This window comes from Vigna unguiculata, chromosome 2 (genome assembly GCF_004118075.2).
Source record: "Vigna unguiculata cultivar IT97K-499-35 chromosome 2, ASM411807v1, whole genome shotgun sequence".
In the NCBI taxonomy this organism is placed as follows: Eukaryota; Viridiplantae; Streptophyta; class Magnoliopsida; order Fabales; family Fabaceae; genus Vigna; species Vigna unguiculata.
Genome location: NC_040280.1, coordinates 1,793,445 through 1,807,408, shown reverse-complemented (window position 1 = coordinate 1,807,408; position 13,964 = coordinate 1,793,445).

Sequence of the window (13,964 nt, the reverse complement as noted above, 5' to 3'; positions counted from 1 at the left end):
TATTTTAATTAAGTGATTGTTAGAAATTTTTACTGAACTCCTTATGTTTTAAGGCTCTTCTAGATTAAAATTGGACAACATGAAACTTTATACAATGTTGTAAGAGGTGGACATTGATGAAGTTAGTAATTTCTTTAATATTTTATTCAAAAATAAACTACAATATAAATTGGTAGTGATTTTTTATTTGTTTGTTTTTCAAGAATCAATCAGGAGAAAGGGGACTTGTTGATCCAAACAATAATTATTGTTAAATAATTATTTTTTTAAATATTTTTGTAAATACCCGCGGGTACCCGTGGATACCCGCGGATATGAAAAAAATAGACGGATACCCGCATAACGGATACCCGACGGATATGGATACGAGTACGGGGCGAATATTTATTCAGCGGATAGGGTACGGGGAACTACTACCCGTACCCTACCCGCCCCGTTGACATCCCTATTGACGTTTCCTTTAATTTTACGCATTAAATTAAATGGGGCGTTACAAGTATTTTATTACTCTTTAAATTTTTGTATTAATTAATTATTTCGTTCATTTAAATTTTATTCGTAAAAATAATTTTAATTATAAAAAAAAAATTATTCCAAATTTTCTTTCTTTTATAACATCATATTTTTATTACTATTAATTAATAATTATTGACATTTTATTATTACTTTTAATTACTTCGTTAATTATCTAATTCATTCGTTTAAATTTTATTGATAAAAATAATTTTAATTTCAAAAATTGATTATTAATTATTAATTATTGATAATTTGTTATTCTTTTAATTTTTGTGTTAGTTAATTAATTAATTCATTTAAATTTTATTAAGAAAAAATATTTTTGTTATAAAAACACATTTATTCCAATGTTTTTATAACAAAATATTTATTACAATTAATTATTAATTATTGATATTTTACTATTCTTTTATTTTTGTAGTAATTCATTCATTCATTCATTTAAATTTTATTAATAAAAATATTTTTAACTATAATAAACTATTTATTCCAAATTTTCATTTTTTTTATAACATAATATTTTTATTCTATTAATTATTGATATTTTACTATTATTCGGATTTTATTTTAATTAATTCATTCATTCATTAAACTTTTATAGATAAAAATATTTTTAATGATAGAAAACATTTTAATCTAAATTATTATTCTAATTTTTGTGTTAATTAATAAAATACTTCATTCTAATCTATTACTTTTAGTATCCATTTACTTTTATTTTTATCTCTCCTCTTATTTATGTTATAATAAAATCTATTTGCGATTGTCTTATAATAATATAATAATTAGTCTTAAATGATATCATAAAAATTTTAATTTGTAATTGATTTTAAAACCTACTAAAATCCCTAATTCAAATGAAGGTCCGATCCTCATGCTCAGGCCCTATTAAAAGTGTATTAACATTAAAAAAACCCTAGTTGCCTCTCATTACGTTGCCACCACTTCTCTTTCGTGAGGCGTCGTCAGTGGTCACGTTAACTCCAACCAAATCTCCACGCTTGCAGTTGTGCCCTCATTACTCAAACGAAGCCGTCATCACCAACGTTAGCCGCGGTACAGGAAGCCCACTGGCATGGTCACTTCGTTCATTATTACACACTACAGGAAATCCCATTGGTACTGTGATTAGGGATCACTACAAGAATGTAGCATTTTAGCTTTCAAAATTATGCGTCGGATCTGTGTAGGACGCATAATGCGTTGGTTAAATCTACGAAAATCCGACTAAAAAATTATTTAAAAATGAAAAGTATTTATTCTCGTCAAGTTTATCAAAAGGAATTTTTATTAATTTGAAAAGGCTTAAATATACATTTAGTTCTTATTTTTGTTGATTTTATTCAATTTGATCCTTATTTTCATTTTATGTTCAATTAGGTAAATTGTGATCAATTTGGTCATTTTTACTAACCGGGTGTTAAATAGTTAACGTTTTTGAACCGTACATGCCATGTGTCAGCTCCTGGTTTTTTAAATTTTTTTAAATTTTTTTAAACTTTTTTAAATTTTTTAAATTTATTTTAATTTCAGAAAAAGTGTCCATGTGTCAAGTCACAATTGTGCCACGTGTCGATGCTAGTGCCACATGTCAGTTTGTGGTAGTATTATTTTTTTTATTCAATTCAGTCCCTATATTCGTTATTTTTGTTCAATTCGATCCCTATATTTGTTATTTTTGTTTAATTTAGTCCCAAATTTTGTTAAAATAGAACCATTTAATTTTTAAAATTGACATTATTATTAGTTATTTTTTAAATTTAATTATAAATTATAATATTTAATTATTAATTGAATATAATTCTTAGATTCAATTGTTAAATAGAATATAATTATTTAAATATTATTAAAATAATTATTAAAATTTAAAAAATATATATTAAAATTTGTAAAATTCGTATTTAAAATTAAAATATTTAATATTTTTATTGCATTTTAGATATTAAAATCTAAAATATTTTACATGTAAATGTTAATTTTACAAATATTAGTTTATTTTTCTAAAATATTTTGAATATTTAAAATATTTTTATATATCAATTTTAAAAATATTTTAGAATATAAATATTAGAAAAAAAATTAATAATTATATTCTTATAATATTTTAAATAATTATATTCTATTTAGCAATTAAATATAAGAATTTATTCAATTTATAATTAAATTTAATAATTTATAATTGAATTTAAAAAATAATAAATTCAAAGTTTAATTTTAGAAAAGATATTAATATAATTTGTATAAAAGATATTAAATTTAGTGTAAATTTGAAAAGGACAAAATTGATTTATTTTATTAAAAATTAGGACTAAATTGAATTAAAATAACGAATATAGGGACTAAATTGAAAAAAAAAATAATACTACCACAAACTGACACGTGGCACTAGCATTGACACGTGGCACAATTGTGACTTGACACGTGGACCATTTTTTTGAAATTAAAAGAATTTTAAAAAAATTAAAAAAAATTAAAAAAAATTAAAAAAAATTAAAAAAAATCAAAAAAACCAGGAGCTGACACGTGGCATGTACTGTTCAAAAACGTTAACTATTTAAACACCGTTAGTGAAAAAGACCAAATTGACCATAATTTGACGAAAATGATGACCTAATTGAACATAAAACAAGAATAGGGACCAAATTGAATAAAATCAACAAAAATAGGGACCAAATGTATATTTAAGCCATTTGAAAACAAACGCAAATGAATTGTTTGAGTGGGATGACCGACGCTAACAATTTGAAATTGTTGGCATGGGATGGCCGACGCATAGGCTCCACAACTAAATCAACATGTTTTTATTAGGTTAACTTAAGTGGGGAATTTTTCAAAATTCGCTTTTCTCCTTCATTGCGAGTTTTCACTTGCCCCTTTTCCCCTTGCTGCCATTTGCATTATTCCACTTTCCCCCTTACAAGGTGCCAATTTGTAGGGATTGAGCGAAGAACGGGAGTGACCAAGAGAGTATCAGCGCGAGCTGCTGCAGCGAGGCGTGCTCCTTCGACGGAGACGAGGCTTGTGAGAAGAGTGTGCGACGAGCTTCTGTCACCCTTTAGCTCTGTGACGGAGTGGTGGTTGTTCACTCCCTTCTCTGCGAACACCAAAGTGGCTTCCTTATATACGACGGAGTGGTGGTTGGGAGGCACGATTGGGAGTCTTTGCATCGATGATTTTGGAGTCTACACCATGCCGTCACGAGACCGATGCCCTAGACGTATTGGCGTGGGCTTTTGCATTGTTGCGTGCTATTTTGGCCCACGCAAATCTCTAACATTCTTGTAATGGATGTAAAAAAAAAAATCCGTATACGCGGGTATCCGCAAATAAAATTTACAACGGGTAAAAAATGGATATTAAAAGTGGATACCCGTTACCCGCAGGTACGGGTATTTCATGTTAACGGAGCGGATATGAATATTATAGTATCTGTACGGTGGATTTTCGTACCGTGGATATCCGTACCAGTTAAATTTTAATTCATAAAAATACCCTCATATATATATATATATATATATATATATTAGTAAAAAAAATTCTAACCTAATTTTTTTAAGCTGCACATTTTGTCTTGTCTCCTATCTTCATTCTTTCATCTTCAAGTATATTATTGGTATATTGTCTTCTTCCAGGTACACCCTTTGACATTCTTCTCTTTTCTTTCTTTGAAATTGGACATATACATCAAATTCTATATAGACAGTGACGTTTATGGTATGCTTGTTGTCAAATGATGGAATCAAAATAAGAATATTTGTGGCAGTTGAGATTTATTATTTGTTTATTTTTCAGGAATCAATCGGAGAAAGTGGACTTGTTGATCAAAGCACTAATTAAAGAATTTTCATTGGGTTGAACATCATCTTTTATTTATTTTTATAATTATTTGGACTTGTATGAACTTGAGTTTATTTGAACTTTATTTAAAATTTGTTAGTGGTGTGTTTTATTTTATTTTATTTGAATTTATGATTAAATATTTTTTTAAATAATTTTGTAAATATCCGCGGATACCCGTGGATATAAAAAAATAGGTGGGTACTCACATAACGGATACCCGACGAATATGGGTATGGGTACAGGACGAATATTTATCCAGCGGGTAGGGTACGGGGGAGCTACTACCCGTACTCTACCTGTCCCGTTGACATCCCTACCTGGGACAACTCATCTAATAGAATAACTCTAATAAATAAAATATCACATGTCATAATCAAATAGAGCAAATAGTAAAAAGTACATCAGAATTTAACCATTACAGTCATCCCAAAATATACTTAAAACAGAAGTATCATGGGCACATAACAATGCCATAAACATGTCTTAAAACATAAAAGAGATTGACAAAAGATTGCTCAATAAAGCAAAGAATTACATAAGACCAATTTTTCAAAGGATGCTCAAAAGAGTAATAACTAACACCCTAAACTACGCAACAACATTTTCACCGTCTTGATGATCACCAAGGGTCTCCACATTTTCTCACACCAACATTTGGTGATCATTGCAAAAAGGGAAACACAACAAGGAAACAAACACAAAGAAAAAGAAGGGTAATCTAGTATATTTAAGCATTCATACGTAAATATAGTTACATAAGTACATAACCCAAGAAACACATACATGGAGAAAATAAACATTAACTCACAAAGTTTTTACTCAATTAAACACCTAATTGACTCTTGACTCGATATTCAGATTATGCGCTTGATATAGAATTCTAAGGAAGTATGGACCTACGTTGATTTCTAAACTCTACAGAGTCTAGCCACAAGGGGTTATCACCTAATCAATCACAAGGTAAATCCCAATATGTCTTAGGCTAAAACACCTCCAAAGACTAGGATCTCCTACCACTCTCACCAAATAATCACTCTATTCTACGTGAGTATGAGTGATTATTAGAGTTCAAAATACCTTCCTTATCTAGACATCTCATATATCAAGGCATACACTAACCACACCATCATCAAGAATTTCTCTTGAAACTCTTTTATCATCAACATTCCACATGTTATCTCAAAATAATTATCATTCCAAGCTAAACATACCAAATACACGTAAAAAAGGCCACATCATTCGTGCATAACTTCATACATCATATTTTTAACATTAACTCAAACAAAATAAGGAATTGAAATTCTGCAACAATTCTTGGTTAAACTAGAAATTCTCACTTAAGCTAGACTAATCTTTATTAAGCTAGAAATTCTCGCTTAAGCTAGACTGATTTCGCTCAAGCTAGAAATTCTCGCTTAAGCTAAAATTCGAACAAAGAGAAAATTGGAATTATGTTGTTCTTGCTTAAGCTAGATTTTCACGCTTGGGCTAGAATGATCTCGCTAAAGCTATAAATCCTCACTTAAGCTAGAAATTCTCGCTTAAGTTAGAATAGCAAGTTTTCACTGATTTTAGTATGCAAAAACCAAAATTCCAAAATTCTAAACAACAAAAAAAAAAGCACAACCACAAACATCAAACTAACATTTTAAGCACCATTCAAGACCAAAAACATGCAAGACACTTAAACAAAAGTTTTAAAGCCCTAGCTTCCCTTACCTCAAAACTGAAAGCGAACCTACAAGGAGAGAGCCCTAACAAAAGGCGCACCACAACTCCAGAAACAAACTAAAGAGTTGAAAATCATTAGCATAGGGATAAACATTAGGCTCTAATGAAGACTCCAAGACTGAACTAATCACAACCAAATTGGAAAAGAAGAAAGAAATAGAGGTTTAGGGTTCACTTACATGAAGGTAAGGAACATTTGGTTTGTTTTGACGAGAACTCCGCAAAGGTCTTAGTTTCAGCCTCTGTTGCAAGGAGTGGTAGTAGCTGAGTTAGAAGGAAAGGGCGGTAGCTATAAAGAAAATTATGGGAAGAACTAGAGTGGGAAAACTGAAAGGTTTTTCTAAAATGAGGAAACAAGTGGGTTGACTTAGGCCCTTTTTACTAAAGTTGGGCCCAAAATCCCAAGATAAAAAGTGGGCTTTACAGGTACTGCCACTTCATTTGATGTTGCAGGTTGTAGCCATGAGAGGAGATGGAAGAACGATGCTATGGAGCAAGGAATGTCGGCAAGTGCGACAGTTTGGATAAATGAAGTTGTAGTTATGCGTAGATCTTAGGCAAATTTGTTTCATTGGATGATGTGGTCATTGACATTGCTCAAATTTGTTGCAGGTGAGGTGCATATGAGTTGCTATGGTGTTTGACAGTCGATGATTGTTGGAGTTTCTTTACAATTTCAGTTTACTATGTTTGTATGCTTAGCCATTTCCCTTTTTTGCACTAGGTGAAATTATTGGGATTGGTTACTTTTCTTCAAAGGATTTGTGGACATCAAAGTAGGAGGGAATTGTATTGGCAATAGAGGAAAACAAATGAAATCCATGATTTGCACAAATTTGTAGTTAGAGCATGATAAAAATTGTATCGTGAATGCATACAAATGATAATACATATACCAAAGCAAAGTAGTTGCTAGAATTAGTTAAACATCTGATAAAATAAAAATAAAAAACAATTGGACATTAAAAATTAAAATTAAAATTAAAATTTGAAATAAGTGAAATATCTAATAATTACCGAAGGATATATTCGTCGTTAATTACTGAAGGATATATTCGTTGATAATTACCAAAGAATTTAATTTCTGTCAATAAATATTATTGACTGTGTTTTTATCGACAACTTTTTGTCTATTGGAAATTCGTCGAAAAAATATGATTATCAACGAATTTTTGTAGTTATTGACGAATTTAGGTTGTCGGTAATTCCTACTTTTGTTGTAGTGAATATATATTAATAGACTCATACAATATATGTATTAGTAGACTCGTCTAATGTATATTGCTAGACCCATTTAATCGGTTTATGGACAAACTCATCTAATGTGCATTACAAAACTTGTTTAATCAGTCTTTGGATAGACTCACCTAATGCGTATTCTTATACCCGTCTAATTAATGCATGAAATGACTTGCTTTATGTTTTATGCACAAAAATATTTGTCTAATTATTATGGATAGACTCATCTAATGTGTATTGTTAAACTCATTTAATTAGTGTATGAACAGACGCATCCAATGTATATTGCAATATTCATCTAATTAATGAATGGACATACCCGTCTAATATGTATTAATAGACTCGACTAATCTTTTGTCTAATGTATATTGTTAGACTCGTCTAATCAATATATGAATGACTTATCTAATATGTATTGTTAGACTGGTTTGCTCAATTCATCGACAATTCGTCTAATCAAAGTATTCATAAACTCATCTAATCAACGTATGGAATGACTCGTCTAATATACTTTTGTTACACTCTTGTAATTAGTGTATCTACAGTCTCGTCTAATGTGTATTGTTAGACTCGTGCAATATTTTTTGCTATACTTGTCTAATAAATGTATGGAAAGACTTGTCTTATGTGTATTCCTAGGGTCATCTAACCAATGCATCGACAAACTCTTCTTATATGTATTGTTAGACTTGTCTCATTAGTATATGGACACATTCGTATAATGTGTACTGCTAGACTCATTCAATCAGTTTATATTGAAACTTGTCTAATGTGTATTGCTAAACTCGTCTAATTAGTGTATGAGCAGAGTCGTCTAATGTATATTGCAACATTCATCTAATTAGTGAATTGACTTACTCGTCTAATCCATGCATGAAAATGTTTGTCTAATGTATATTGTTAAACTCGTCTAATCAATATATGAATGACTTATCTAATATGTATTGTTAGATTGGTATGATCAATTCATCAATAACTTATCTAATCAAAGTATTCCTAAACTCATTTCATCAAAAACATATGGAATAACTCGTCTAATATATCTTTGTTATACTCTTCTAATTAATGTATCTACAGCCTTATCTAATGTGTCTTTTGAAAGATTTATCTAATGTGTATTCCTAGACTCATCTAATCAATGCATCGAAAAACTCTTCTGATATATATTGTTAGACTTGTCTCATAAGTATATGGACACAATCCTATAATGTGTACTACTGGACTCGTCTAATTAGTCTAAGTTCAAATCTGTCTAATGTGTATTGCAAGACTTGTCTAATTAGTGAATGGACAAACTTGTCTAATGTGTATTAATAGACTTGTCTAATCTGTGTGTGGAAAGACATATCTAATGTATTTTGCTAAACTCATCTTATCAGTGTATAAACAAATTGGTTTATTATTTATTAATAGACTCGTCTACTAAGTGTATGGACAAACTTGTCTAATGAGTATTCTTAGACTCATCTAATCAACGTATGAAATAACTCATTTAATGATTTTTTCTAAACTCGTTTAATTTGGGTATGGACAAATTTTTTTAATTAGTGTTTGTTCAGATTTGTCTAAAGTGTATTGTAAGACTTGTCTAATTAGTTAGTGGGCAGACTCGTATTGTATTAATATAGACTTGTCTAATTTGTGTATAGACAGACTTGTTTAATGTATATTGAGAAGGTCATCTTATCAGGGTATGTTGTCGATAGACTCGTCTAATCGGTGTTTGGACAGATTACTCTAAGGTATGAAATGTCTCGTTTAATTTTTTTTGTTATACTTATCTATTAATTATATGGACAAACTTGTTTAATGCGTATTGTTCGACTTGTTTAATTATTGCATTGATAGACCCGTTTAATGTTTTTAATTATATTTGTTTAATCAATGAAAGGAATGCCTCATCTAATATTTTTTGCTATATTCATCTAATTAGTATATGGACAGACTCGTCTAATGTATATTGCTAGACTTGTCTAATGTCTTCTGTTATACTAATCTAATCCGTGTATGGACAACTTAGTCTAATGTGTATTGCAAAACCCATTTAATAATTTTTTTTATATTCATTTAACTAATGAACGAAATGGCTCGTCTAATATTTTTTCTATACTCGTTTTATTACTATAAGGATAGACTCGTCTAATGTATATTGTTGGACCTGTCTAATTTTTTTCTATACTCATCTAATCAGTGTATAGACAAAATTATCTAATGTGTATTTTAAAACTCGTCTAAGTTTTTGTTTCTATACTCATATAATAGTATGTGTATCTAGACTCATTTAATCAATGTATGTTTTTAGACTCATTTAATGACAATATAAATACATTAGTGGTATATTTTAAGACAATTAGTTTTTGAGCTTTTACCTTTTTGTTTCGGTCTAACTAAAATTAGGGTTAAGCATGTTTTTAGTCTTTGAACTTTGATACAAATTTGGAATTTATCCCTATCCAAAATTTTATACATTTCGATTCTCAAACTTTAAAATGGAGGGATATAGTCCTTTTAATCAAATTATGTCAACTTTTTTTACATTTTAAACGTGCTTCATGCTAGCATTTCAATTGTTTACATTGTTTGACACATTTCCGCTTTAATATCTATCGAGAATCGCGTTTTACATGTCAAAAAATTTAACGTAATAGATTATAAAAAGACTATATCCATTCATTTTTTAAGTTTAGGGTCAAAATGTATCAAATTTCAATCATAGACAAATTCCTATTTTACATCAAAGATCAAGGACCAAAAACATACTTAATCTCTAAAATTATAAGTTGTTACACTTTAAAGTTAAAATTAGTAAAAAATGAATTAAAAAAAATATAAAACAAAAATTATAATATTAAGAAGTATGATTTTCTATAACAAATATATTTTTTAAATCTATGAAATGAATACGTAAAACAAAAATCATAATATTATTAAGTAGTGTCAATTTTTTTTTTTACAAATATATATTTTAAATCTTTGAAATAATTATTAAATGCAATATTTTAATTTATTCTACGGAGTTTTATGTAAATATCACTAAAGGTAATTTTTATTTGATAAAACTAATTTAACTTTTACATACTAAAGAGAAAATAAATATATATTTAAGAATAAGAATATTTATGTAATGTCTCATTTAAATAATAACGTAATTAAATGAAACATCACACATAATAATAAAAGGGCATTGTCATGGAGTAGAAATGTCACTCTTTACAATTATCCAAGAATACTAAAAGGGGAAACTGAGGCACACCACGATGTCGTTAACAAAACATAATAAGCGTTCAACAGTATTCAAAATAAATACTCAAAGAGCGAGGTAATACATGGGCTACAGCCCTAAAAGAAGAACTCGAATAAGCGGGATCCGACCCAGATAAGCTATGCAGTGGAATCTCCATCACCCTGATGACCTCGAGGAGTTCTCACATATGCTCACATCAATAAATTGATGATCATCGCAAAAGAAGAAAACTACACACAAGCACACAATCAAAACATAAAGGGTAAGCTAGAGTGGAAAAATGTTTTATCATACAATTGAACATACAATTTAAAATTCATGGGTACATAAATCAACAAACATATAATGACCAACAAGCAAAACACTAATACTCAAAGACATGATTATCCGGATACATATAATCAGTCGGATTCATTGGATGCTTGCACTTGTGGTGGCCTCTATTGCTCTACATAACCATTGCCAATGAGTTTCACCCTACCACGCACAAGGTTAGCCTTCAAACATCTAAGGTCATTATCCTGCCAAAGATTAGGGCCTCCTACTACTCTCACCACTTGAGTCAGTACGCTCTACGTGAGACTAACTGACTCTTTAGAGTGTTAGGATGCAATCCTTACTTGAATCCTTACTAAATTATATAATGAGGCACCACCATGAATCCTCGTGGAATTATGTCCTGACCATGAGGCACCACCATGAACTCCCACTAACAGGGGTCATGGAATTACGTCCTGACCAATGAGGCACCACCATGTTACCATCGTGGAATTACGTCCTGACCAATGAGGCATCACCATGAGATCTCACCTAGAGATTCATTGAATTACGTCCTAAACCACACCCAAATCATGTCTCACCAACCAAGCATAAAGTTATCATGCCAATCTCATGCCAATATTTATAACCAACCATTCGAATCATATTTCATGCCAAGCTCATACCATACTCATCAATTCCATCCCATACAGTCGGGTATTTCATACGTATTCACATACCTCATGCATTCTCAAGACAAACAACCAGCCACAACTAATTTGGGAAAATAAAACACACAACCTGCATTGTCCTCGCTTAGGCTAGAAGCCTTCGCCCAAGCGACAAGGACGATCTCGCTTAAGCTAGGCTCCCTCGCTTGGGCGAGCACGCTTTAGTGTCACTCTGCGAACTCTCGCTTGGGCGAGACCCTCTCGCCTGAGCGAGATCACTCTTCGCTCAAAACCAAAGTCGCTCGCCTGGGCTACATTTCAAGTAGAAAACACAAGGTTTCGCACGAGTTCTCGCTGAGACAAGGTACCCTCGCCTAAGCGAGATAGTTTGTCGCTCAAAACTAGGTCTCTCCTCTTGAGCAAGATGCTCGAGCATAACCAAGGTGAGTTCCTGCTATTCTTGCCTAGGCAAGACTAGCTCGCTTGGGCGAGAATATCAATTCTCGCCACCGTTCACCCATACAGGGCAGGAACACAACACAAAGCAACATCCAAAAATGCAAGTAAGCCATTTTCACCCGATTAATAATATCATTCAAGCACCAAGAACATAAAACAGACCAAAAACAGGCAGAATAATTTTAAAACGTTAAACCCTAGCTTTCCTTACCTAGAAAAGCTACGGTGAGGGGTTTTGGGTACGAGCAGAGAAGCACCACAACTCATAGGACAATTTATCAAGTTGGAAAATAGTGGATTAGATTTAAAACAGGGTTACCCAAGTGAACCTTAGTTGGAATCAAGACAACTGAGTTAGAAAAGAGGGAAGGTACTGGATAAGGAACAACTTACGTGGAAGAGAAATGAGTTTTGAGTTAGCTTGACCAAGGTAGGGACCAAACCCTAGCAGAGCACTACGTTCTCAGTTGTGAGAGGAAGGAGAGGGACAATTTTTTGAAAGTGTGTAGAATGAGATGGTTAGGACTAATTTAGGAGTTTTGGACACCCTGTGGACCAGCCTTAGGTCCAACTGATTAGGGTAGGACCTTAAAAATTAGGGTAGAAAAATAAAGTGGGCTTTATAATTTATATTATTATTTAATATAAAAATCATAAATATAATTTTTTATTGATAAATTTTAAAACAAAATTATTTCATCCCAGTTATTTTTATAATTTATTATCAATAAACATATATTATTTTTTTACATAATATTATCTTAAGAAAGAAAAATAAAATATATTTTTCTAAATTTAATTTTATTAAATGACTAAATAATTAAAAATCAGAAAAAAAGAGTATATAAAAAGTTTAATATTTTAAATATAAATTATTCTTTAACATAATAAATATATCAAAAATATGTTAGAAATTTTTTCATAATCGTTAAAATGTGTGTAAGGACCTACTTTAAAAAAAATATTTATTTATTTAAAAAAAATCAAATTACTTTAAGAATAATTTTGAAGAATTCAATATGAATTAAAGTATACATTTTTAATTTATTATTAAAAAGAAATTGGCCTAAGATATTCTATTTTTTATAATTATCAATTGTATTGATTTTTGATTGACAAAAAATACTTCAGACACCAAGAGTGATTTGTGGTGGCACCAGTGCAGGAAGGGCCTTTGGCAGCGGTTGTTTATCATATTCTGCACCGGTTCGCGAACCGAAGCATATTGGGGCGAGGCCAAAAGAGCATAGCTTTTGGCCTCGGTTAAGGCCCGAAGCCATAGAGTGCCCTTCTGCCTCGGTTCAGACGAACCCGAGGCCATAGAGCTCACCTTTTGGCCTCGGTTTTCTGTGCCACCCGAGGCCATATGAGCTGCTCTTTTTTTTTTTTTAAATTCGAAATCCTCCATCGTCATCATTTTCCTCTTCCTCTCCCTCTTCAGACCCTGCAACACTCAAACATGCTCTTCCAGTAACACAAACCCGTGTCCTCCGTTCTCCTCTCACCCTCCTTTCCCTTTCTCCTCCACACCAGGCTGTGGCCACCCCTCCTTCCACATAACCTGTTCCAGCCCCCATTCTTTCATCTCCATCAACAACCTCTCCTTCTCCATACTCTCCCTACTTCACTAATTGCACCATCTGCTGCGCCAACAACAGCACCTGCGGCTTCAACTCCTCCTCCCAGAACAAACCGTTCCTCTGCTTCGGCTACCGCTCCCAATCCACCCTCACCCCACCATGGATTCGCAAATTCAAACCGAACAAAATGGCCCTTTTCAGCACCGTCATCGCCATCACCTCCCTGCTTCTCCTCATCTCAGTAGCCATCGCCATCCTCCGCTCCGCCAGATTAAAGGTCTCCTCCGCCGCCACGCAGCAAGACCCCACCACGCTCTTCCTTCGCCTCCACCGCTCTGCCAGTCTACTGCCCCCGGTCTTCTCCTACGACGACCTCGCTGCTGCTACCCACAACTTCGACCCCAAGCGGAAAATCGGCGACAGCGG